Consider the following 26,251-nt stretch of genomic DNA (forward strand, 5'->3'; position numbering starts at 1 on the left):
ATAGAGACAGCTAAAATCTGTCTCCTGCCCACACAGTGGAAAAGAAATTTCTGACAATCGGAGGAAGGGAACTCGCACATAAACCAGAGGAGGCAGACGGGGGATAACAAAGGAGGGAACGAGCCCAGACAAAACACAGCGGCAACTGTTCGGGCACACACCCCCTTGCACACACACCCCGGGTTAAGGACGGGGCACGCAGCCTCCTCTCTGCCCACACAGGTCACCCTGGGACCAGCCACCTGCCCAGCAGCAGCAGCCAGAAACCTGCACCCCGACTGGCTTGATCCCACAACTGGGGCTGGGACTACTGGCAAAGGACCCCCCACACTGCCCCACCAGCCCGCGTTGGTGCTCCCCAACCCCTGTTTCGCAGCCCGGGTCCCCTTTCTGCACACACCAGGGTATGGCACCCTTAACAACCAGCCAAAACAACGGCAGCTGTGGGGACCAGGAACATGGATGCACATGCCACTCTCCAGACCAGCCAGCAGTTGATCCCATGGCATCTGAGAGCTGCCAGTAGGCAGGGGTTGCATTCCAGGCCTCCTCCTAAATCACTTTTTCAGCCCAGTTTGCAGAGGTGCATCCCCACTGCTTCTCTGCTTGGGCTCTATTTTGCTTTTCCCAGGCAGCATCCGCAGAAAACTGGACCTGAAGGCACAAGGTGGAGAAGCTAGAGCTGATTCAGGCTCTCTGCACTTCAGTCACACTGTCACAGTGATGCTGCTGGTCCAAGGCAGCACACAGTTCTTCTTATACTGCCCCTTAGCACGGGCAGAGAGGAGAAACCCTGGCATGGCACAGCTCAGCATGAGCCCAGCTGGTTTGCACAGAAGCCCCTGAAGACTTAGCACTGCTGGCTTCTCCAGGAGACCACCCAGTGCAGCCTCAGCCAGGGGGTCGTTTGGCTAGGCAGGATGTCCCCACACTCCAACGCCCCTCAAGCTTCTTCCTTCTACCAACTGCAAAGCATCCCAGTAAACCTGTGCTGCTTGGCAGCATCCAGCACTTCTGAAGCTCCCAGGGCTGGACACAAAGGCTGTCCCAGAGCTGCCCCTTACCCTTACACTGAGCCCAGGCGTGTGCTGCTGGGTGATACACAACCCCTGCCAGGGCACACACCTCACCTGCATGGGCAGGCAGTGCCACAGGTGCACATCACCCAGAGCCAGGACACCAGGTTACATTCCTTTTGCTTTGCCAGGACACTGCAGTGCCTCGCTGGCATCCCTGGGGCTGGGAAAGCAGCAGAGCTACACACCCAGCCACCCCCTCACAGGGATGCCCGCTTGGTGACATGTAGCCTGGGTGCTGTCTCTTTAAAACCTTCATCCCTAAATCTGAATGAAGCTAAGGGAAGAAAATCCTAGAGATGAGTGTTTCATTTAGAAGTCTCCTCCAGTGCTCCCATTCATTCATGCTCCTGCCCCAGCACGCTCCTGCCAGCACCTCAGGGAGGAGGTACAAAGGAAAACCCACAAACATCCATCCTCTCCGGGATGGATAGAAATCCCTCTGCCAGGACACTGCACAGCAAAATCCAGCCCAAGCAAGGCCACCCTGGAATGTACAGAAGGGTACAAATGCTGCCAGAGGGTCCACTCATGTCAGCAACCCCATTCCTCACTGTTTGTCCCATGTTCCTACAAGCTGGCACTGCTCCCCGTGAGGGGGCATCCCTCCAGCTCCCCAGAGAAGGGGCTTTCACACCATCTCACACACAGTCCTCCAAATCCGTCCCTCCGTGGCCTCCCTGCAACTGGGACATGCGAGGGTGGGAGCCAGCCTGAACACTCCAAGACCCCTTTCTCAGTGACAAGCCCAGGGTCTGCATTTAAATAAACATATGTGCCGTTACTCGGGGACCAGTGATGCCTCGGATTCAGATGTCTCCATGGTTACCTGCTCACGGTGGGAGCCGGGGGTAATCAAACTCTAGGGGTTCACCACTCACGGTCCATCTCCCTCTACCCATCCCCACAGCTCCACACAGCCCTTCTGCCTTCCCAGCGAGGCTGCTCCCAGCTCCCCGCTAGTGCAGCAGGAGGGGGAGGAGCAGAGAGGTTCTCCCCCAGAACACGCTACAAGGATAATTTTGTTGGCTCCATGGATGGTTAGACACAAATGCAGATCAGCTTCCTCATCCCGAAAGAAAAGACAATCCCGATCGGCGCAGAGACGAAGCTGAGCATCTCCTCCCACCACCCAGAGCTAGACAGGAATGAAATATGGAGAGACAGGACCAGGAGCAGCACTGGCATCCCAGCGCTGAGCTGCTGTCATCTCAGGGGAGTGAAGAGCAGCAGCACTGCCCACCTGCCCACAGTATTCCCAGTGGGCTTGCAGGAGCTTCCCTCGCCCCTGCAAGTGTCCAAAGGAAAGGTGAGTGCCTGGGATGCAGGTTATCAGCCCGAGGTGCTGGCTGGAGAGGGAGCCAAAAAAAGCACTGCAAAGCCCAGCTAGACAGAAACAAGCATCTTTTACACCCATGAGCGTTCAACCTCGCGCAACCCCGAACTTTGTGGAAGCGCCTGCAGACACCTGAGCTTCTTGTCCAAACCCAGCACCACTTGGACTTGATCCATGTTCTCTGCTGGCAGGCTAACCTCTTATTCCCATACAGCAGCACTGCGTAGAGTAACCTCAAGGACCTCCCGCTTTTTAATCCTGCTTTCCTTTCACGCAGCACAAAATCCTAGCTAGCTTCCCTCCTCCTCCTTCCCACACGTACAGCCACAAACACTTCAGGCATGGGCTAACAGAAGGCAGTTCAGAGGGCAGTAAAAAGAGGAATCAAAGGGCAGCAAAACAATCTATTCAGAAAAAGAGGCCAAAATAACTTGATTTATCTAGTCTGGAAATCAGAAGGCAGAAGAGACTTGACAGCAGTCCTCAATTATGGAAAAGGTTGCTGCAAAGGGTGTGGGAATAAATTGTACTGCATCCCCACAGGGAACAGGACAAGGAGTAGTGGGCTGTAAATTGTAGATGACACTATAAACAACACCTCACTAGCAAAAACTATTTAAGCTCTGGGATAGACAGCTGGGAAGCTACTGGGATTTGAGAGCAGGTGAGACAGTGATGAGGTGGTCTGGATGAAGCACCTGCCTTTTTGAGACTGGGAAAGGGACCCCCTTGCAAGGTATGCTTCTGCCCTGGGATTTTAGCACTTAGTGGCTGGTTCAAGCTAAATATGCACTGATTTCTGCCAAGCACGAGTGGACCAACAGCTTTTTTGGGGGGTGATGGAGACCACACCATTCCCAGCCCTGCACTGTACCCCCCCCCAGGTTATTCTGCCTTCACCTTCTGCAGTGCCCATGGCATTACAGGTACAACAGCATCTCAATCTGCTCTCCCTGGCACAGGCTCAGGGCTGTTCTGGGACAAGAGAGCACCCAGCTTTGTCCCATGTCTGTCTGTCCTGTGCTTAGGACCCACAGCACATCAGGTACCACCGTGCAGGTACCACCTCCCATTCCAGGGGAGCTGCAGCAGCAGGGCATCACCCACCCTCCCCTTCCCAGGAGGAATTAATGGTGGGGTACAACTCCTTACTCCCCCCTGGGTCATCAGTATCTGTAAAGCTGATCAGTCTGGATCAGAAAGTTCAGATCCTTGTTTTGTTAGTCTCCTACCTCTTGAGTTCCACACTCATCTCTTTGATCTGTGTCTTTTTCTACCAAATAAGCACGTGGGTATTTTAAATGGGGCTAAAGAGACACAAGATGAAGCCCAGGCCAGATGGAAGCATCTTGAAAAACAAAGAAGCCCCATGTTTTCAGCAAAGCTGGAAGTGCCCACACTTGAGCTGCCAAGTTGTCTGCTGGTCCCATTGAGTGGGAAGAGCTGGAGAGACCCTCCAGGAAAACCATGGACCTCCATGGGGGAAAAGTGCTGGTCTCCTAGAGAGAGGAGGTTGCAGTTGCCATAGGGAAGAGCAATTGGGTAAAGGTTGCCACGTGATTTTCCACGCCTGGTAAATTCTCAGAAACCTGTGAAACTGCTGTGGGGTAAAAACAGCACCTTCCAGGAAATGCCACATGGTCCCATCAATGTTTGCTCCTGAGGACCTGCTTGTGCCAAACTACCTGCTCCTGTTTAACAACAAGAGAGCCCATGGAACTTGACGCATCTTTAATATTTACTCTCTTGCAATAATATGAACACTGCAACAAGCGCAGAGGAGAGAAACAAAAGTACTAAATCTCAGGATGTTTATGTAAAGTGAGACTAAACTTTCCCAAAGCAGGAACTCTTCCAAAACCAGACAATCCTCCTTGGAAAAAACAGAAACTTCTAAGGCTGTATTACAAAAGGAAAATAGTGGAGTCCAGTGGGAGACAACAAAAGCATGGAACTTTCTCTTTTGGGACCACACTTCTGGCCAGCTGAATCACAAGGAAGCTGCACTTTGAATGAGAATGATCAAGAAACACCAAATTTGTGTTAAAAAAAAAAATTAAAATCTGCATCACCCATCAGCTACTGTAGACTGCAAGGAAAAAAAAAAATCAGCAAATTTCCCTCCAAATGCTCAGGCCAATATTTGTCAATTGGGTTATGACCAGACAGGCAGCAGTTCCAGCCTGAGCACAGAGGAGATGCCCTTGCCCTGCCTGTTGCTCCACCTCAGACCCGTAGTTTATATTCCAGTTATAAGACAAGTGCTGCTCTTGACTTCCAAGCTCCCATCTTTTAGCTGAAGCACGTATTTTCCTGGCATTTGTTCTGCTTCACTACCCAGGGTATAACTATGCCTCTCGTGTTTAAAGTGTCTCTGCCATCTGAAAAGCACACAGGGACCTGTACCCTTCCTTTGCTCGTCTGTGACTGCAGGTGTCTGGGTTTCAGCACAGAAACATTTCTACCCACTTCCTCACCCTCCCCTCCATGCCTGACTCAAATCTGAGCCATTTCTCAGGGTCTGTCTCACAGCCCAGTCAACATGGAGGGAACCAGTGCCAAAAACCCATTTCTTTCTGATCTGATTGTTTGTTTTCCTGCCTTTCCAGTTTGGGATTTTTGACAGGGAGCCATGTGAAACCAACTGCTCATTGTTTACTGGGAAGCCTGCGGCTGCGTTTTAGTCATTTCAATCGCAAAGAGACCCGAGGAGATGATGGAAAGTCAATTAGCTCCCTGCAATAACTCATGCTGGCAAAGCTCTTTGGTGTCCACACATGGGGAAAAGCCAACCCAAACAAGTGCACTGGGTGCTGGACCAGGTCAAGGATGCTTTTGCTGTGCTGCCCACTTACTTCCTCACCTGTTCCCACAGCACTGCACCAGCCAAGGTACCTTCCCCAAATCCACCCCTGCTCCATATCCAAAGGTGCAGCTGATCAGGAGGGTTTGGAGGGAGGCAGAACAGTGCCAGAGTCCCTGGGAGGGCAGCCCAGCAGCACTGCTCCCAACTCCATCATCTGGATGGCATCTTCCCATCTCCCCCAAAAAGCATGCCATGCTCCTCATCCTTGGGCAGGATGGCCAAATCCTCATCCTAAAATGCTTGTAGCAAGCCAAGAGACAGATCAAGTCACATCCCTGTGACAGTTCAAATATACCAGGTCCCTGGCCACGTGGTACTTTTCCCAACAAACCTTTAATCATGCTTTTTGAATCTGCTCCAAGCCAACTTCTCAGCATCCCCCTGGTTGCAGACCAGAACAGGGCGTGTTATCCCAAGAGAATAAGTACAAGAAGTAGCTTTAAAATGTCTGTATTTTTATTAATATGTACATGCTGGCTGCTCCTCCCCAACCCCAGGGCTCATCCAGGTGGGTTTCAGGCAGGGCTTGGTGGATTTTCCAAAGCAGCCACTACTCCTCTCCAGCCACTGCTTCCCACCCTGAGTACTGCATGGGGAAGGTGTCCAGGTTACCAAGCACACAGCAGCAGCATTTTGGTCTCCTGTCTTCTTTGTTACATGCTGCTACTCCATCAGCTGCAGCTTTGTTGTTTTTCACGTTATTAAAGTATTATTGAATTATTAAAAACAGTAGCAATGAGCACAGCTTAGGGCTAAGTCTGAAATGCTTCCAGAAAAAAAACATCTTGTAATGTTTCTCCACTTACTGAAATGGACCAGAAAACTTTTTACCCACTTCAAGTTCTCCTAATATAATTCCTATTCAAGTCAAGCATAACTCCTAAACCATTGCTTTTATATGTTATCTTTGTGATGTTATGAGCAACACCAAGTTATTTCATTATGGCTCATTTTCTGGGGCTCCCAACATGGACTTGTTTGAGCAAGATGATCCCTTCCAACCCAAACCATCTTATGATTTTCCACGACCACCTGTTTTTTGAAGCGAGTTACAGCTTCCTTCAGTCCATCAGAATCCTCACTGTCCTCAAAATCTGCATGGTGTCAACCACCACTAGAAGAAAACCTTAGCCAGTCCTGCTGAAGTTCTTGACTCAACATTGTTCATTCCCGCCTTCATAAAACATTTACCTTCAGCAGAAGAAGCAGGGGTGAGGGTCAGTATCTTCAGCTGTAGTAAGCAGCGAGTTTACCATCATCTGTTATGAACAGAATCTGGTTTCACCTCAAAAAAAAGTCAACACTTAACAGTTCTGCCTTCTCTGATCTAAGTTTGTAGGGTTGCAGAGGATGGACAGTGCCTTTTGGGGCCCATGGTAAGATCTGGGCAACCTGCAGCATTCACTGTCCTATCTGCCTTCACCTTCCCAAATCTTTCCAGCCCTGGCTTGGGCAGAAGCAGCAGTCGGGCAGAGTCAGATCCTCACCCCAAATTCCAGAACAGGAAACCACACAAAGCTCAAAAGCCACATGATACCCCTGTGCCAAACACATCCACCCCCACACCTGAAGCTCAGCAGCCCCAGGAATTTTCACAGGCTGTGCCACTCATTTGGGATGTCCTGGGGCTTGGCAACTCGAGCCTAATTTCACCTGCTTTGATCAAGAGGAGCTTAGCACAGAGTATCACAGAATCATATATGTAGAAAAGACCCACAAGATCATCAAGTCCAAAGAAATCCATCCTTTCTACCCACTTCAATATCCAGAAACAAACTGGGTTTTATTTCTCAAGCCTTTAACCAAGGGATTTACCAGGACACACTGGCTCACAGGTCAATGGGATCGGACCCATGGATTTGAAGCCAAATGGCTGCAAAATGACCTTAACACTGCAGTGGGGGTGACTACACAGCCACCACGCCAGGTCCTTAGGGAACCCCCACGCTGCCAGCCTGCCCCAGCTTTATATGAAAGCACCAAAAAGAGAAAGACCCTCTGAGCAAAGTTGAGAGCAGGTGATAGGTCTCCCCAGGGAGCCCCAGTGATGTTTCCATGGGGGATAATCCTGCCCAGGGAACACAGAGGCACGCACCACACCAGGCAGCCGGCATCCCCAGGGCTGCTCAGGCTTTGAGGCACAGTTCCAACACATGATAAACAACAATATTAGTGAAAATAATGTCTAAACAGATCCAAACAGGATCCTCTTGCCAGCAGGCAGGGAGAGCTTCTCACTGCAGGAGGCACCCGGAGATGTATACAAGGGAAACAGCTTCTAATGCTCAACAGCTTTTTTTGGCATCTCTCTCCTCCTGGTGCAGCTCATCTCAATCCCAGTCCCTGAGCAGTCTCTCCTCTACACAAAACAGACCCTTCCCCTCCCCATTGTACTCCTGCTGGGACAGTCAGGACTTGTGTGGATGCACATTCACATACTGCCTGTATAGAGAGGTACCTTGCAAAGTCTCCACTCTATGGAATGCTACATCCCAGCCCTGGAAGTGTTCCAGGCCAGGTTGGATGGAGCTTTGAGCAACCTGGTCTAGTGGAAGGTGTCCCTGCCCAGGGCAAGGAGTTGGAACCAGGTAGTCTTTAAGGTCCCTTCCAACCCAAACTGTTCTATGATTCCCACCCCTGCCTAGAGGGAAATTCCTATTTTAGCCTCAAGGACTCCAGCTTTAGGCAAACCAGACACAGGCCCCATAAAGAGAAATCCTACATGCCTCTCCTGTGCTTGGCACACAGCACTGCCTGGGGACAGGGTGCTGGAGTAGGGGTGAGTTTGGTCACCCAGCAGACAGGAGCATGGATGGGAGTGATGCCTGAGGATCCACAGCACCAAAGAGGGAGCATTCCCAGGGCTGCCTGCAGGGCCACAGCCATGTTCCCAGTGCTTCCATCTGATCCCCAGGCTGCTCACCTTAAACCAGCACATATCCTAAGCCACAGCTATCATATCCTGCTCTTATCCCTGTGCTTGCTGGAGCTATTTACAAGGGGTGTTAAAGCATTACAGGAGCAGCTGTCAGCAGCTGTATTTTATGAGAGCTGGGATCTCCAAGCCAGCTCTCATCAGCTTTAATACAGCTCTCCCAGTGTGTCTGTCAGTAGAAATGAGGTTTCAAGGGGTCTTTGAGGAACTTCGGATCCAGACAATTCAGCTAAATCCAGGGAAAGCTGGTAACCACTGAGGGAAAACTTCAGCCTGCGGCTGTAATGGCACATAGGAAAGCACCACAGCTTTCCTCAGCTAGTGTGCAAGCCCAGGTTCCAAGGATCCCAGTGGCCAGCAGGATGTTGGGATGTATTATCAGGGCAGCCCAGGGCCAGTTGGGACTTCCTCTAGGACAAACCCAGAGTGACAGAAGTCCAGATTTAAAGCTGAGTGTGCCAAGGGAGAACCTGTGGTCCCAAAACTACATGAAAAATGAAGATTATAAGAAGTCTGGGGAAATAAAGAAACGATGGATGCCAACATGTACCAGCTTTGAGCACAGCCTGTTACCCAGCTGATGGAGAGCAGAAGCTACTGCACTATTTTTAAAATCTGGAAATTCAGGTTTGGAATGAGCAATGGGATAAGGGGAAAAGAAATTGCTCTCAAGAGCTGAGCTCAGTCTCTGCTCTCAGCTCCCTTTCTTCTGCAGCCTCCTGGGCCACAGGCCCTGTTGGGTTCACCCTGACCCACCTCACCTGGGCAGGACTTCAGAAAGCTTCTCCATATGTCCCTTGGGTCTCACCTTAGGGCTGCCTGCACTGCCTCGTATGGAAATGATACTCCAGAAGAAGAGCTGATGCTTTGCTCTGAGAAAGGCAGGGAGAAGCTTCAGCTTTTCATCCCAGGATTTCAGAAGATTCAGCTCCACTTATTTTGCTCTACTTTGGGCAGTTTGAGATGAAGGCAGTGAAGAGCTGAGGGAACAGTTGCTGGGAAACTGTTCAGGGACCCTGGCTGGAGGAGTACCTGCAGGCACAGGGCTGGCAGTACCCAAGCAGCACAGGCTGGCACAAGCCACAGGCTCATGGATTCAGATACATCATCCACTTAATCCCAGCCCAGATAGTTGCAAATCAGATCCTTATTTAGGATGCTGATGCTAATCAGAAAAGCACATCTGCTATGCGAGCAGGACTGGATGTCACAGCCTGCTGGAACCCATTAAAGGTTTTGTGGAGGTGGTTTCCTCTCAAATCAGTCCAGTACTGAGGTGCATTTGCTTCCCCTTGGGCTGCAGGAGCCTGGACCAGCTCCTCCTCTCTGTCTTTTCTCTAGAGTGGATGCAGAGCTCAGCAGTGGGCACTAGATTCCTATCCTTTGGGATAGGGAGGGCTCACTGCCCCCCAGTAACATCAGTTTTTGTCATTCTACAGACTGGAGACAATACTGTTACCCTGTAAATGCTCACATTTCTCCTACCTGCCCCTGGGAACACGTTAGAGCCTGTAATGAGTTTTGCTCTTCTGACAGTGTCTGCACTGCAACCCTTGGGAATTTTACTGGCTAATCCCAGTCTTGCACAGAGACATACAGCAGCCCAGGCTAAGCACAAAAGGGGGGATCTAGGAAGCAGTTACAAGCTCCTTGAAAATACCCTTTTCTACACTTACACTGTCTTGCTGGGTGCACTGTACTATATAATGCTCTCAGGCACACAGTGGGATTTCTTGGGGTTGTCCTGTGCAGGGCCTGAAGTTGAACACTGTGATCCTTGTGGGTCCCTTCCAACTCAGGATATTCTGTGATCCTATAAAATGGATGTTTTGCACAAGATTGATCTCTTCCATTTCATTATGTGCACACACATCCCTGCTACAAAACTGCCCACTGAGCAGAGCTGCCTCTTGTGAGGACATCCCCAGGGCTTCAGCCCAACTTGGGGGGGTTTTCTGGCCCCCCACCAAAGCCCAGCACAACCCACCTCCAGCCTGTTGCCACCGCAGCACATCACCTGCTGCCTGCAGGAGAAAAATGCCTTTCATTTCTGGCCAGCTCTGCTCAGTGGCAAACTAGTTCAGCACAGACAGCAGATGGTTAAACGAATGTTTGCCCCACAAGGCACTGCCTTAATGGGCTTTATCGAGCTCTGTCCCTTTCCCCCAGTGCCCAATATGGGGATTATGAAGAGCACATCCCTCATTCCTCTTGCTCTGAATCCTCCTGTTACACAGCTGGGGTGCAGCTGCCCTCCTGCTGCCAACCCCCGGGGGGACCTTGGCTACAACTGCTACAGCTCCACAATACAAATCTTGGATTTTTAGGGCAACAGATGACCCAGGTGTTTGTCACGGGCCCAACAGATGTGATGGAAAAAGCCAAGGATGGCCTCATATGTAGCAGAAACATCCGGGGATGGAGAGCAATTTATAGCAACGCAGTTTATATCATGTCCCCCCAGGGAATCACCTCCCCTCTTTGCTGCCCATTTCTTGACAGAAATAAGGAGGAGAGCTCAGTGCAGCCCCTGCTCAGCCAGCAGAGCTATTCCCCCACCCTATGATCCGGTCTCCCTGCAGATGAAGGATGCTCATCCTTCTCCTCACTGCACCTCCCACTCCAAGCTAAGCAGCAGCAGCACATGTGGGACACTGATCTCAGCTGGGGCTTCCAAATGCTGCCATGGAGCACTAATAAAATGGGATAATAGGAACTGCAGGGTGAATTAAACATATGAATCACTTCCTCTCCTGGCTTTTCCTGCTCCTGTTGTTTCTCTTATCCCATCGGATAAAGCCCACTGAGAACAACCATTTCCTTCCCTCCCCCCCCCCCACAATGACCACCAAGGGGGGTACTTTTTCTCTCTTCATTTTCAGCTGACACCCACAGAGCTGTGCTGATGCTCCCAAGACTTCCTCCCATCACACAGCAAAGCAGCCCCCTTGGGTGGCTTTAGCAGGAGCCAGAGCCCCTCTACCTCCCACGAAGCAGCTCCAGCCCCCACCCAAACCTCACCTGCCTCTCCTGCTACAGCCTTGGGCTCTCTCCATCTCCTACACACATCTCCATGCTCTACGTGCAGCTTTCAGCTCCGTGTCCCTGCAGGGTGGGTGCACAGACATCCCAAGACCTGTCAGCACATTACAGCTCTCCCTGGAGGAGGCTGGGCACAGCTGCCATGAGCCCCCAAGGGCACCAGAAAGCCCACTGCTTTGGGAAAAAGATTTTTCAAGCCCAAAAGGGCCGTTTACCCCCTCCCCCTGCCGGGCCCACCCCCAGCCTGGCACCAGGGTATAGCCAGCACAGCAAAGGACAGCTTCAGAACCCCGACGTGGCTCGTTTGCAGAGAACACTGTGGCTCTGCTGCCATCTCCCCCACCCTGGGAGCAATCCTGCCAGTAGAGGCTGTTGCCAGACCAGCCTGTAATTAAGACCAGCAGAGAAGATTAGCTCAGCCAGCCCTGGGGGGCTTCATCCCCCACACACCGACGGCACATGGCAACATCATGCTCCCGTCCCCAGCTCCCTTCCATTTACCTCGGCTGCAATATCGACTGCTCAAGCACTAATTACTCCCTGCAAGGAGATGCTGCCAGAGAAACGAGCCAAGCGGGACACCTCAGAACAGCAGAACACCCGGCAGGCACAGACAGTGACAGGTCACCTTGCTCCAGCTGAAAGGCAGATGGGTGCAGCCATCACCACCCAAAGTCCCATTAAAAGCCTCTGCCCACAGACTGGGGATGTAGCACAGCAGGAGAAGGTTTCCACGCCAGCTTTCCCTCCCACTTTGGGACTCCTGGGCTGTCGCTCCTCACCCTCCCAACAAGAGAAAAGGTGCAGAGTAAGGCAGAGCTTGCAAAAGCCCTAAGCCAGGCTCTGGTGGGACCATGAAGCACCAAGGGTGCAAAGCCCTTTTGTGTCATCAGGGACCAAGACCACTCCAAGTGTGCAGGAGTCCACAAGAGACAGACCCTTCCTCACCTCAATATCAGATACTGCCTTAGGTACCACCCCCAGGGACATATTTGTTACCTACCTGGGGGGCATGTTCAGTGCAAACCTAGGAGGCACTAAGGGTTTGTGATGGCAATGAAGCTGCAAAGTCCCCGTCACAGCATCACTCAGGCAGAGAACAGGGACAAGCCACCAGGTAAGCCTTCCTCACACTGATGGTGCTGCCAGAAGAGATCCAGCTCTGGGCTGTGCCTGCTCAGGCCAAGCATTTCAGGTCACTTCAATGCATCTGGGAGTGCAGGGTTTCAGCTCTGGGAGCGCTCCAAAACACAACTGTGAAATTTCCAAACTGAATAATCACCTTTTATTTGCCATCTGAGACAGCTGAGTGTTGAAGCACTGCAATTTTCTGATGGGGAAAACTGTTTTGTCAGCTGAAGGAAGACTAAATTGGTGCAGTCTGAATTTTCATCCACCTCCCCTAAACATGTGCTTCTCCCCAGCTCCTCCTGTGCCCACCATGAGGCAGTCTGCAAGCTTCTCCAGCACCTCAGGTGCTAAGCACAATAATTTCTGCCCTGATCCATAAACAGCTATGTCAAAAATATTCCCAAATTCTCAGTTACAAAGGGGGTTCACGCACAGCACCAGAAGATCATGTCATAGCAGGCATCACCTGCATCTTCAAGAAAGGTCCAAGTAACAACAGAACAGTTTCATTACAGCGACAAGAACAGATTTAATCACAAGGGGAGGATTTTACAAGTCCCTAGGAGAACCCACAAGACACACACCAATGCTTCTGCATTGGGAGTGCCTCCCCAAGCTGCAGGTGGCTTACAGGAAGAATTCCAAGAATCCCAGCTCCATGGGAGACAGGGAGGAGCAGACCAGGACATCAGGCCAATGGCTGACTGCAGAGCTCCCAGCCATGGTGAGAATGAAAAGAGCAGCAACAGGGTGAGAGGTAGGAGCTCTGTTGTCTCCATTGCAACAAACATCAACAAAACCAGCCCTGAATTAATACCCAAGGACAATGAAATTAGAACGGTAGACAGATCTTCTCTTTTATGTTTTTTGTTTTAGGTACAGATGCAATTAACCTGCGGGATTCATCACCACGCAGCTAATTGAGAGCAAGGACTCGAGGGAGCTGCAAACAGAACAAGCTACACAGCAAAGAGCATCCATACTGTCTGGGAGTGGGATAAAACGTCCCTGAGGGTGGTTTTCATGGGGGTGTCTTGAGAGAGCTGCTGCCCAGGGACTCAGGCATCCCTGCCAAGGGCTTGGGCTGGGTGCTGTAATGTCAGAACGGAGGGAAACCGGGAAGACGTTACTTATGGTTGGGGTCCTCCCAGCCAGGGAAGGTTATGCTGACGTTTGGGACCAGGAAAGACCAAGCCTTTCCTTCACACCTGTTCTCATTTTGAGTCCATTTCCACCACTCTGCAGTGTCAGCAGACCTTATCATACCCTGCAAGCAGGAGCCTGCATCCCAAAACAGCCAGTTTCTCTCAGGGGAGCAGCTGCACTCCGGGCACTGGGTTTCCAGTCCAACACCAATGTTCCCAGTGCATGCACATGCAATTAGCTGCTGGAGACCCTGCCCAGCCCAGGGGTGCTCCCCAGAGGGCTGGTGGACTGGAAGGCCACCCTGGCAAATCCTTGTGTGGGCTCTCCAAATATCAATGTATCAAGAAAAGCAACATTAGGAAAAAAAGTAACTAAAATTGCCCTATGGAGCAATCTGGTTTCTGCTCCAGCAGGGAGGTGGGTTGTACAGGTCCCCTTCCCTCAGACCTGCCTTTGGGGGTCAGTGGATCCATTCAGCCCTCTCCTTTCTTCGCCCAGGGATCATCAGGCACACCCCAAAGCTGCCACCCCTCAGCATTCCTGAGGAGCTCCACGAGCTCAGTGTTCTCAGCCCTACGTGGGCCATTGCCTCCCAACTCTCAGAGCCTGCAAGCATGATGGCAGAGCACAAAGACAAGCTCATTTTTATTTAATACACCCCCCACAGTCTTCTCTTTCCAGACTTTTTCACCACCTGAGCTCAGAATTAGCTGGATTTTTTTAAGTATCCACAGCACCCCGCAGCAAGGATCACCACTGCTCCCCACAGCTCCATGTATATGGCCCCTGCTCCTTCCAGCTGAAGCCCCTTAGATCTCACATCAGAATCCAAAATCAATTCCCACCCCCCTCTCTGGGTCACTGGTATTATATAGCAAAGCAGCCTCAGTAACCCCCCCAGACCTCCCTCTCCTCAGAAAGTACTCAGCATGTAAGATAATGAGAGGAGGAATCTCCAGCAGCACAGTCCAGGGGGAGAAGAGACACGTCCCCAACCTCCTCCACCTGCCAAAAAGAGTTAGGATGGACTATACAGCCCTGCTGATCCCTCTCCAAGAGGATTTTCCAAGAGCAATTTCCAGGCAGCTCAGCAGCTAATAATGCTGATTACCATCTCCCAGCTGCCTGGCGGGCTAAATGTCCCAGGCCATTCCTCAAGGTGCCAAGTTCCTTGGAACAGAGCTCTCCCTAGGGATCTGCAGAGCAGAGAGAAGCCAGCAGTGACAGTGGCTGGAAGAGGCTGTTTTACAGCTTGAGCAAAGCAAGGAGAAAAATCATTCCTCTCAACCACCTCATTCTACACCCAGGAGATTTTTATTTTTATGACTTTGGAGATGGCAGAGTGTAATTTATTGATCAAAGGTGTTGCTGAAAAATTAAAGTGAACACTGCATCTGGATGCTCAACAGAGGTACAGCTCTCCAGGGTGGGAAAATGCCAGGGTCTGGAAGGGGAGAGGTGCAGGGAGACCTCAGGTCTGAGAGCAGCACAATGCCAGGAGATAGCTTTGGGGACATTTCTAGAAAGGAAAAAAAACAGGTGGGACATCCCATATGGCTGTGGGGTGCTCAGGCACAGCAGGAGCAGAGAGGACACCATTACAGGTCATGAACATCTATCCTAACCTAAACTTTGCAGTGGTCCATCACAAACACCTGGCTGCAGACCACTTCTGTTTAGAAAGGGTCAAGGAAAAGATGACAAAAAGACAGCAAACCCATGCTCTGGTGTCAGCAGAGCAAAACCTTTACTCTAAGCTCATCCTTCCCTGAGCTCAGCCCCCAGCCTGACAGAAAGGGCCAACAACACCCACCAACAACACTGAGAACTGACAACTCGCTGCATAAACCCTACATGATGCAACTCCACCATAAGGACCCCTCCAAGGGGAAACAGTTCCCCAGATCACACCATGCCCCAGACCCTCCACGCTGCATGGCCAGGAGCAGCTCAGAGGTGAGTTTGGGGCAGGTGATGTTGAGCAGAAGTCAAGGATTTCTTCACCCCAAGTGACCATGCATGTGATGAGGCTCAGCACAGCAAGGAAAGCCTCCAGGAAGTGTCGAGTTCAGCTGTTGTGAGATAATGATGAGAGAAAAAACAAAAAAAAAAAAAAGCCTGTGCAATGGACCAAAAACCCTTTAGGAGGGACTGGGGCCAGCAAGCACCCCTGGGTCACCGCCAGCGCTGCCTGCCCAGAGATGCCCAGCTCTCCAGCCTCCTCTGGAGCAGCTCGCTGTGGGCAGGAGCCCCATCTGCCGGCTTGGCCGCAGAGGATGCACTTTCTAGCTCTGCAGGGTGAGAGGACATCACCAAGGCAAACGGCAGCCAGGGGCCATCGCTGCTGCGGGACTCCCCTAGCTCTGAGCAAAATGCCTGCAGTGGGTACAGGGGGAAACAAAGGCACATCCAGCCCTGCTCCCCCTCCACGTCACACCAGAAACCAGCCTCACCTGGCCACCAAAGTCTTGCCCAACAACCCACCTGCAAACACTACCTGCTCTCAATCAGTCACAGCAAGGCTGCAGATTGCTTTCCTCCTCACACACTCCAGAGCACAGAAACACATCAATTCTTCTCCCAGATACACAAGTAATATTGTACTCGTAGCCTCCAACAGGGTGTCAGTCAGCCCCCAGAGCCCAAGGAACAAGCCCCTGCTGACACCAGCAGAGAAGGTGGGCTGGGAAAGCCAAGAGGCTGATATCAGGAGCATAAACTCTAAATATTTACACAGTCTGCCATCAGCCCTCAGGCAAGGAGGTGGCAACTCTACAATTTAAACGCAGCCAGAATAACAATTTTTGTGCAGCTAAAAGTACAAGGCAAATTACCTAAACATACCCAACATGGGAAAATAAACTTGGTCAGGACAAAGGGAACTGAGTGCTTAAGCAGTGAACAGAAAAGGCTTGGCTCCTGAGGGTTCAGTGGAGTTTAGTGGTCATGAGATATTGGTGCCCCCAAAACACAAGGGCACCCCTCACCCACTGCCATAACAGGGCCAGGATCAGGATGGGAGAGTACCCAGTTCTGTCAGCAGCACCAAATGGGTCCCCTGGTGGAAAATACCCCCTTCCCTGGGTGCTGCAGGAGAGCAAGGAGGGCAGATGTGAGGGACCAGAGGCTCTGAGTGATAGGACATTGCTCACACCTGCTGGGGGCAACCCAGCTGCCAACTGCTAACTTTGATGCTCCCGGGTGAGCCAAGATACACTGCAGTAAATAACGTGTCACCTTGGACAGTGATGGCTCAAGGGACAGGACAGGGACCCTTCCAGGGCATGCAGAGTAACACAAAGCCACCCATCATCCCATCCATGGAGGAACCTTGCGCTCCCAGAAGGAATTGCATTGACTTCTGTAGGAAGGCAGGGAAGTTGCAGCAAAGCAGGGACTCATCCTGTTGTCTTCCCCTCTGCCAGCCAGCATGTCTGCCCCAGCAAGGCTGGGGTTTGCTGGTGTTTATGCAGTACCTTGGCTTGGCCTCTTTTATGTCAGGCCACCCCGTGACAGGCTGACACCATCCACTGTTGGCCCCAGGGAATTATCCATGCCAAGTCTGCAGTGATGTGCACAGGGTCTGGAGCAGGTCCAGGCAGCACCAGCCCTGGAGCAGGCACCTGCTGTCCCACCCCAGCATCACAGATCCCAGTGACAGATGCTACAGCCTGGGGGTGTGTTGTGGTGTCCTTACAAGTGGTGGCCCATAAGGAAAGCCAAAGTTGCAACCATTCCTTCTCATTTCGTTTTGAGGGATCCAGGTGCCAAGCATCTCCTAACAGAGCCAGGAGAGCAGGTTCAGCAGCTCGCTGGGAAAACCTGGGAATCCCCACGGGATAAAACACAGCCACACAGCACTGACGAGCATATAGGGACTTCAGGGGTGCGATGGTACGTTTGGGTCTGTCCCACATCCTCTCAGGATGGGGCCATGGGACCCCAGGGGATCATGTCCCAAGGAGCAGACTGTGTCTCCCTGGGAAGCAGCAGCATATTGCAGCAGCCAGAATTTCCCTGGCAAGCTACTGCCGACTTCCACAAGAGGGCTTTGCTGTACAAGGAAACAAAACGAGCTTACATTTACAACCCGCTTCCAGTTAGGTCCTGACTTTTCCCCACATCTCACCCAGGGCTTAGCAGGCACCAGCGGGACACAGTCACCAAGGATTACACCCAAAGGTGACATTCATATGCTATAGTGACAGCATTGAAAAGTCACCTGTTGTGTTACTGAAGCCTCTCTTTCCCGGATGAGCTGTATCCTGGGGCGGCCACAGCTGAGCCCAGCTTTCCCAAGGGACTCTGGCACTAAAACTGGCCCCAACACACAGACACAGCCTTCAGCACCCACTTGCACAACAAGCTGGCCACTGCGTTTTGGAAGGCTCCAGGCTGTCACCCACAATTCCTCCCACCAGAGCCGAGTGCTTTGAAGCACATCTGATGATGGATGGGCAGTGCCCTTGTTCCCACGCACACGTCCCTGGAGATAAGTGCCTGCTGGGCTGCCACCGTGGGAACTGCAGGGCAGAGGAGGAGCAGGAGGGAGGTGAGAGAAAGATGAGTCTTCTGCCCCTGGCGTGGCCAGAGGAACTCACCTTGATTTCCACGCGCACTCATGCTGGTCTTTAGCAGGAGGCGTGAATCACGGTGCAGGTACGTGTAGGGACAAGTCGCAGGCCACTGGCTCCAGGAAATGACAGCAGCACATTGCACCTGGCCTGGCCAGCCCTGAGCGTGTCCTTACAGACACAAACCCTTTATCTGAACAGATGCATCGATGCATCGTTTTGGGGAGCGCCGCCTTAGCTGAAGACCTCCCAGATCGCTGAACGTCAAAACAGTGGGGTTTGGGGGGGGGGGCCAGCCCCTTAATCCCATGGGGGTTGAGTCCCGTGAGGGCAAAGCCTGGATCATCCCTCGCCAGGCGATCTCCGGGCTGCCCTGGGGGCCAGAGCCACACACCACCTCTCAAGGTCACTTCCAGCCTCCTACACTCCTGATGTAACGAGAAGCGACGCGTGGCCGGGCGGGCCGGGAGCCGAGGGGGGACATGGAGGATGCTTGTGCCAACCGGCTGCTTCCCCCCAGGGCTGTGCTCCGAAAAGAGCACGGAGTGAGCCACGGCTGAGCACACAGCCACACTCCCCACTGCCTCCTGGCACTTGAGAGCTTCCCCACCCAGGGAAGACACAGCCAGCTCTGCACGGCTGTGCCAGCGGGACTTCTGCAGCTCCAGAGGCTGCCACAGGCACAAAACTGGGAGTGCCAGGCCTCCACTGTGAGCAGAGTGGGAAGGAGCAGGCTGTGACTGGGAGTGTGAGGCAGTGCAGTGACCTGGGATGGCACTGACCTTGCCACCACAGCAGGCTTGGGATCAGAGCCCCGCTCCACGCTCAGCTCACTGGGCAGCACACGCTGCCTTACAGCCATTCTCCCTTCCCGGGACGGCTGTGGGGACATGAGAGGTGGCTCCTTCCTCCTGCCACTTGTCACCCTGTTTATTTTTAATCCAGCCCTCCCTCCTGCCTGGATACGACCCCCTTGAGGAGTGTCTGCTGGTGCTCTCCCAGCGCCAGCCAGCCCCGTGCCACCGCTCTGAGCCCAGAGTGGCTGGTCCCTCCCCACCTGGCCACTGACCAGGGACATCACGTCACACTCTCCTGAGCTGAAGGCAAACGCTCACTCCTTTGCTGTTTCCAGGAAGGGAATTTCAGTGCAGGGAGCACTGCCAGGGCCAAAGGGAGAAGGTCATGCGGGAGGCATGCGTCACCCCAGCCACCTCTTTGCAGATTGGCCTGGCACAAAATTCACCCATTCCCCCTGGAAAACCTCAACAAGGATAAGGGTGGGAGAAATGCACCCTGCAGTGGGCTCACCAGGGCTGTCCTTTAGAGACAGCCACACTCTGAGAAGGGATGGGAGAACAATGCCATGAATATCCAATAGGGCTCCCTCCGGCCAGTGTTTACATCCCTCTGACTTTAATTCCATTAATAGAAAAGCCACAGGGCAGGGCCCAGCGCAGAAGGAAGTGGCACAGGCTGTCTGGCAGTGGGTGCTGTCACCAGACCTTGCCGAGAGCCAGAGCTGGGAAGGGCAGTGTGGCCCCAACAGCCACTCACAGGGTAAATCCCAGCTTGAAAACACCAGCGAGTGTTTTGCAACTCTCTCTGGCCAGCCATGCCTCACCACAGAGGAGGGAATCACAGAATCATAGAACAGTTTGGGTCTGAAGGGACCTTGACCCCCCTGCCATGGGCAGGGACACCTTCCACTAGACCAGGTTGCTCCAAGTCCCATCTGATGTGGCCTTGAACACTTCCAGGGATGGTGCAGCCACAGCCTCTCTAGGCAACCTTCTCCAAAGAACAGGAAGGAAAGTCCAGGTTCCCTCCCCTGTCTGTCCTTCCGTCCCCCCTTGCCTTCCCACGGGAGTTGTGCCTTCCTCCGGATGTGACTCCTCCCAGCCTCTCTGACATGTCAGGGACTCAAGGGGTCAAATATTCCCACTGGAGCACATGAGGCTGCAAAGGGGCAGTGGACAGCTCTACCCTCCCCTGCACTCTTGCCCTGGGGTTTGTCAATGTGCTCAGCCCTGGGTTTGGGGCAATATTGGGGTCCGGGGGTTTTGCTCTCACCCCCGAGAGGAGAGGGTATCCCATTGCCCCTTGTATGTTTCCCATCACCACAGGACTGCGAGTGCTTGTTGATGTTGCACTCTGACTCCTGTAAAACACTGCCCTGGGCCAATTCTGGGTGAAAAACCACATGAATTCCTCCTGCCTTGAAAAACAGCAGCCCCATTGCCATGGAGACATAACACTGCTCTGCTCTGCTCCCATAGCCCCCCTCACCCGGTCGAGGAAAGGCAGGGATGCCTGGTAGCCCCAGCACTGCACCTCAGGGTAAACCTGCCTCCTGCCCTGGCTCCTGGCTTGGCACTTCCATCGCCACACACTCCCACCACCGGATGGAGGGAGCTGGGATGGAGCACCACGTGCGCTGGCAAAGCCCACCTGCCTGGCCGGCAAAGCCCACCTGCCTGCACTGCTCCGTGCCCAGGTCTGCAAGAGTAAATATGAGGAACTGAGTGGGACACGGCTGGAACAGCCACTTCCTCCCCTTTTTTCCTAGTGATGCTCCAGCCACACTCCAGCTGGGACCCCAGCTCCACAAGGGGGAACCGCTGCTGCTGTGCCACACTGCCAGCATCCTCCTGTTTGTTCCAGAAAGGGAGCAGGGCACCATGTCATGCCAGACCCCCCAGCCCAGGGCTGAAGGGAGCAGGCATCCACATGACTCCCATAGACCAAGCCTGGGGCAGTACTGGGGCTCTCCCCTCTGCATCCCACTCTAGACAGGGCTCCCACTCTGCGTCCCACATGCTCCCTGCTTCCTGCCCTCGTTCCCCTTTCCTACCTCTCCCAGCCCACCCTCCAGATTTCCGAGCCGGCCGTGTCCTTCCTGCCCTTTGCAGGGCAGGGCTGGCGTGTCCCATCCGCCCAGCCGGCCCGTCTGCTTCTGCATTTCCCTCCCTGTTCTCCATTCCCCGCGCCTCCCTCCGGCTTCCCCCCCGCTCCGCCTGACCCAGGACCGGAGGACTCCACTGGCAGGGTGAAGCCTCGGGCTTGCCAAAGCAAACAGCGCAGGAGGAGGAGGATGAGGGCGGCTGAGGCCGGAGCAGGCAAAGGGCAGAGTCCACCAGCAAACCCTGCGGCTGCTCCGGGGTGGGGAGGTTCCTTCCCCTCGCTTTCTAAACGCTCTGGGTTGGCTCTGTGCACCCTGGAGCTCGGCAGGCAGCGGGTGCCGGAGGCAATGTGTTGCCTGAGCAGAGCCCGGGGATGCTGAGTGGCACCTTGGGCAGCTGAGCGCCCTTTGTGCCGTCCCTCGATGGGTCTGGGGTGGGGGCTGAGTTTCACGGGGTGCTGGAAGCTTAAAGGCAAAGCAGCCCCAGGGCTGGAGTCTCCTGCAAGCAATTTATAGTGAGGTCTTTTCCTCCCGCTCTGCTCGCTGCCAGGAAAAGCAGCAGGAAAATATTTCCCTGGGAATTGTTTTTGTTCCTTCCTCTGTGTCTGTACGCATGAAGCTCTCCTCCGCCTTGGACATGCCTCAACCTGTCCCGAGGCTCAGATTAATCCCCTGCACCACCAGGGACGACAGCTGAGGTCAGACACTGTCAGCAGAGGCGAAGAGGAGGAGGAGGAGGAGGAGGAGACCTTCCCCCTAGGAAACCACATACGTTCCCAGCCAAAGCAGCGAGCAGGAACAACAGGCAGCCCTGCCTGTTTCTCCCGAGCAGGAGGTCACCCTGCAACACAGCAGCACATTGGAGCATCCCACAGGAGAAGGAGAGGTCACTGCTGGCAGTGCCAGAGCAGCACAGCAGAGCCTAAAGCCTGGCCTAAGTGTAAGGCTGGTCTGAGCTGGGGTAGCTGCAGGCAAATGCATCTGCAGCCAGGCAGGTCACAGCACGTCAGTGCCTTTTTGGGCATGCAGGTGCCCAAAAACAGGTCAGTGGCAACCAGTACCTCCATTTCTCCACAGGTCTGGGAAAGGTCTGGATGGCATCCTTAGGAAAGAGAAAATGGATGAGCTGTCTCCTTCGGCTGCACCAGAGGACCGAGTGCTGCAGGCTGGGCTGGGCCAGAACAGCCAGTCCAGCTGCCTTCAGGCAGGTCTCAGCACCCCACTGCCCATAGGAAGGTGGGGAAATTGGGATGGAGGGAGAGGGCATCCACCACAAAGCCAGTCCTTTGGTGTGCAAAGCACTCAACACTACCTCAGAGCAACTGGGAGCTCAGGAGAGCTCAGTTCCAGTAAATGATGCTCCTCAGCCCCTGCCCAGGCAGTTTACCTCCCTTTCCTCTTGCTTTTCCCTTTGCCTCGCCTGAGTGCTTGGGAAATACAGGATGACTATTTGCCTGCAGCTCTAAGCCCTTCCCTCCCCCTCTCCCCAGGCTCCATCACCAATAAATCACCCCGCTGAGAGAGAGGGCCAGAGGAAACCAGAGGCACAAAACCTCAAACAGAGCCCTTTTTTCCCCCCTGCTCTCCCAAGCAGCTCTGCATTTCATTAGGCAGCCAGGCCAGCCCTCGCCCAGCTGGGGAGAAGGAGGGGAGGGGAGGGGGGCCCCGCAGGGTTTGCATGTCGGGAGCAGAAATCACAACCAGAAGACCAGGAGAAGGGAGTTGTTTGTGTTTGTCGCCGCATCCCAGCGCCTGCCTGGCCCCTGACCCTGCCTCCGGGAAAAGTGCTGGCCTGGAATAGCTCTCCCCCATTGAGGTCCCTCCGTGCCAAGGCAGCTCTGGGCACCTTCCAGCCAGCTTCTCCACACTCCAGTCACCCTCTCACGGTGCTGACTCCACTCTCTGCCCCACTCCAGCCTCACAAAGGCTTAGATACTCTTTGGAAGAAGCCCTGGGATTTTCTGCAAGCCTTAGCCCTGCCAGGAAACTTCACCGCCTTCCCTCGCTCCCTGGGCTGGAGCACCCTGCCCAGGAAAACACAGAGCCTCTTCCTGCCCAGGGAGAGCAGCAAGGACAAGCCCCTGCTCTGCTGCAAGAAGCCCCCAGCCCTCTGGGGACTGGGGTCCCTCCACCCACCCTAAATATATATTGGCAGTGTGTCACCAGCGAGTACAGTACATTGGAGACAGATGCGAGTCCCACGGCGGCACGAAGGTTTGGGGGATCCAGGCATGCCTCTCCTCAGCCTTTGGAGCTATCATTTCAGCACACAGTACTGTGCCACAGTACTCCTGCACCCCTCCTTGCCCAAAAAAACCCCCTGTCCTGCGGATTAGCCTTTGGCAAAGCATCCCTCCGGGGCTCCCCTGGCAGGGAAAAGTTCCAGCAGGCACACAGCCCCCAGGGATGCTCCAGTACCCCCGGGCTGCCCATGGCTCCCCAGGCAGGGAGAGGCCCCAGCAGGCACACAGCCCTGCTGCTGGCCTGCCTCCCACCTCCTTCCCAGCAGCCTGCCGGATTCCTGAGCACTGACACAGGATGCTGCAGCAATGAGTGTGCACGGCCTTCCTCCCCTTCCCCTGCCCCAGGAGAGGAGGGATGGGCGGGTGATGCCGGGTTGCATCAGGCCAGGAGAGAGCAAGAGCAGAGGGAGTGAAACACGGAGCCTCCTGCGAGCCCCTCGCTGCTGTCACCTCCCAGCCCCGCGGGCTTCCCCCAGGCTCTGCTGGCACCTGGCCCGGGCCAGACACCTTTACAGGTCGGGATGATTCACACCCTTAGCACTTCCTTATTGGCGAGAGCAGGTTTTAAATCATTCCCTCTCCCCAGAAGATATCCCGGTGAGAGCCACAGCTCACCCGCCCAGAGCTGCAACCAGGGATCACTCCTGGATGATTACAGCAGGAGAAAAGTGAAAGCCTGCTGTTTGCCCTCCTTCCCAAGCATCACCCTGGCAGCACAGCTGCCACGGTCCCGTCTCTCTCTGCCCCTCCCACGGCTTCTATCCCACCCTCCGGCTGTGCTAAGGGATTTTCCCAGCACCTCTGCTCTCCCACGGGATCTGACCTGAACTGGGGGAAGGGCAGCAGCCCGGGAGAGCGCTTCCAACAGCTCGTTGCTATTCTGGGAAGGTGAGGATCCTGCCATCTTCCCATTAAGTCATATCCTCCTCGACCCCGTGAGGCAGTTTCCATAGGAGTCACTCTCTCTTCCAAGTGATGGAAGTTTTTATTTTTATCTGGCTTATTTACGCACTTCTCTTCCCTCCTTCAGCACTGGCCTGGGCAGTGAGTTTGGGTCATTAGCCTCCCCTGGAGCTCATTCCCCAGTCCTTGCTCAGCTGTCCCATCTGTCACCCTCACCTCTGCAGCAATCTAAAGGCAGCACCGTGAGCAGAAGGAACAGTCTAGGGATTGAGGCAGCATGATGGAACAGATGAAATAAGGAGAACAGACCCCATTTAGGTGCAAGTGATTATGGGAATTTAAAAAAAAAAAAGACACTGGGTGAGGAAAAAGAACAAAACAGAGCAGAATAATTGATTTCAGAAGTAACACAGCGCTGTTATTATGGGTCTTTTTTGATTTGAGGCTCATTTGCTGCAGACCCCTCTGTAACGAGCCAATGGCAGCATCCTGTGTCCATTATTTTTTTCCAGCCCCCTCGGCCACAGCAGCCTGAAGCTCCCCAGGGACACACACGTCCCAGGGAGCAAACCCCACACGTCATAAAAACACAGCCACAGGAGCAAGCGAGGCGTGTGTCGGCACAGCAGATGGAGCTGGGCCGGGTCTTTCGGGGACACGGCTCTGTGACCATCAGCCGGGGAGTGAGAACTCACTCACCTCAGGTAGCTCCACAGGAGGTCACACCAGCCTGAGGGAAATGCGTGGGCATCTCTGGGCAGTCTCTGCCCTGCTTTCAGAGGCCAGCAGCAATTAAGCTGTTGCACAACTCTTCTCTGGAAGATCGAATAGATAGGAGCGCTGCTGGTGTTCTGTGCCAGAGGGAGGCTGGGTCTTGTCTGCGCAGGGACACCACGGACACACGAACCAACAGGACCAGATGATCTTCCAGGGGTTGGATGCCCAGAAAACCTTTAGAAATGCCAAGATCAGGAGTCTCCCCATCCCATTTCAGGACTTGGGAGCTGGGCAAAACCATCCACTTCCATGGAGGTGCTGTTGGTGGACAAGGAGCAGGACTGAAACCTGCTCCCCCTGGCCTTGGAGGGAAACTCTGCTGGTACAGGACCAGGAAGTTCTTTCCATCCTCCAGCCCAGCTTCTGACCCTCAGAGCACAGTGTTTCATGAGGGAGCAGGAGAGCTTGGGGTATAATTCTCTGTAGCCACGCTCCTTCTCCTCATGCTCTCCTTTTACTGGAGAGATCCTGAGGTGACCTCCTTTCCCTTGGTGGGGGTCTTAGACTGTGAAGTTCTCCTAGAGAGTACCTGCACAAGTGAAGCAGGGACAGTCCCTTCCCATCACCTCCCAAAGGTCACCGAGTGAAAACAAATGTCTCATCACACACCATTTCCTTGTGTTGTCTACCAAACTAAAATTGTGTCACCATTAAGTGCAATTATCAAGAAAATTAAGATAGTACGACTTTTGCTTTTACCTAAGAATTGAGCTACTAAATTGTACACAAAGTAATAGAGGTCTCTCTCAAAGCCACCCCACACCAGGCAGCTTCTCCACTATCACAGATTCTCCCCCCATTACCCAAGCACCAAGCCCAATGTCTCCAGTTTTCACAGAAACAAGGTCTAAAACCCCCACCCTACAAGCCCAGTGCTGCCATTTGGGACAGCACTGCTCCCCACATGCCTATTCCAGCATAGGGAAAGCTGGGACCAGAGACCTTCATGCTGGTCATCCCTCATTTCCCACCCAAGGCAGGCTCCCAAGGTTCAGTCAAATGTCCCAGGCTGCATTTCACAGCACACAAACATCTTTGACTTGCTAGAGATGCAATCCTCAGTTGAAAAGTTCATTAATTAGGAGCAGAGAAGCCTCTAGTGAATCTCTCAGCAAGAAGCAGGGAAAAAAAAAAAATCCCCCACAATTCAGTCTAATTACAACGCCTTGGGGCGCTCCAGTCACTGTGAAGCCGAGGCCAAACTCTTCTCCCCACCCCTAAGAGCAGGAACTTTAACCCAGTTATAGTTTTACTGATAATAAAAGAGAAAAAAAAAACCTCCTGGTATTTATCATTTGAACTATTCTGCAAGTAACAGCAAGG

The 26,251-nt window shown here is 53.4% G+C and overlaps 1 protein-coding gene across 1 annotated transcript in view; it reads right to left on the reverse strand.

Moving 5' to 3' along the window:
- The window catches only part of CACNA1E (calcium voltage-gated channel subunit alpha1 E), a 360,562-nt gene extending 335,383 nt beyond the window's left edge, over nt 1-25,179 (reverse strand). The window contains exon 1 of the mRNA XM_051805647.1: nt 24,851-25,179. The gene's annotated coding sequence lies outside the window, so the exon portion shown is untranslated. The remainder of the gene's footprint in view (nt 1-24,850) is intronic.
- Between the last annotated feature and the right edge of the window lie 1,072 nt (nt 25,180-26,251).

This window comes from Manacus candei, unplaced genomic scaffold (genome assembly GCF_025592945.1).
Source record: "Manacus candei isolate 608988 ecotype Guabito, Panama unplaced genomic scaffold, ASM2559294v1 h1tg000005l, whole genome shotgun sequence".
Lineage (NCBI taxonomy): Eukaryota > Metazoa > Chordata > Aves > Passeriformes > Pipridae > Manacus > Manacus candei.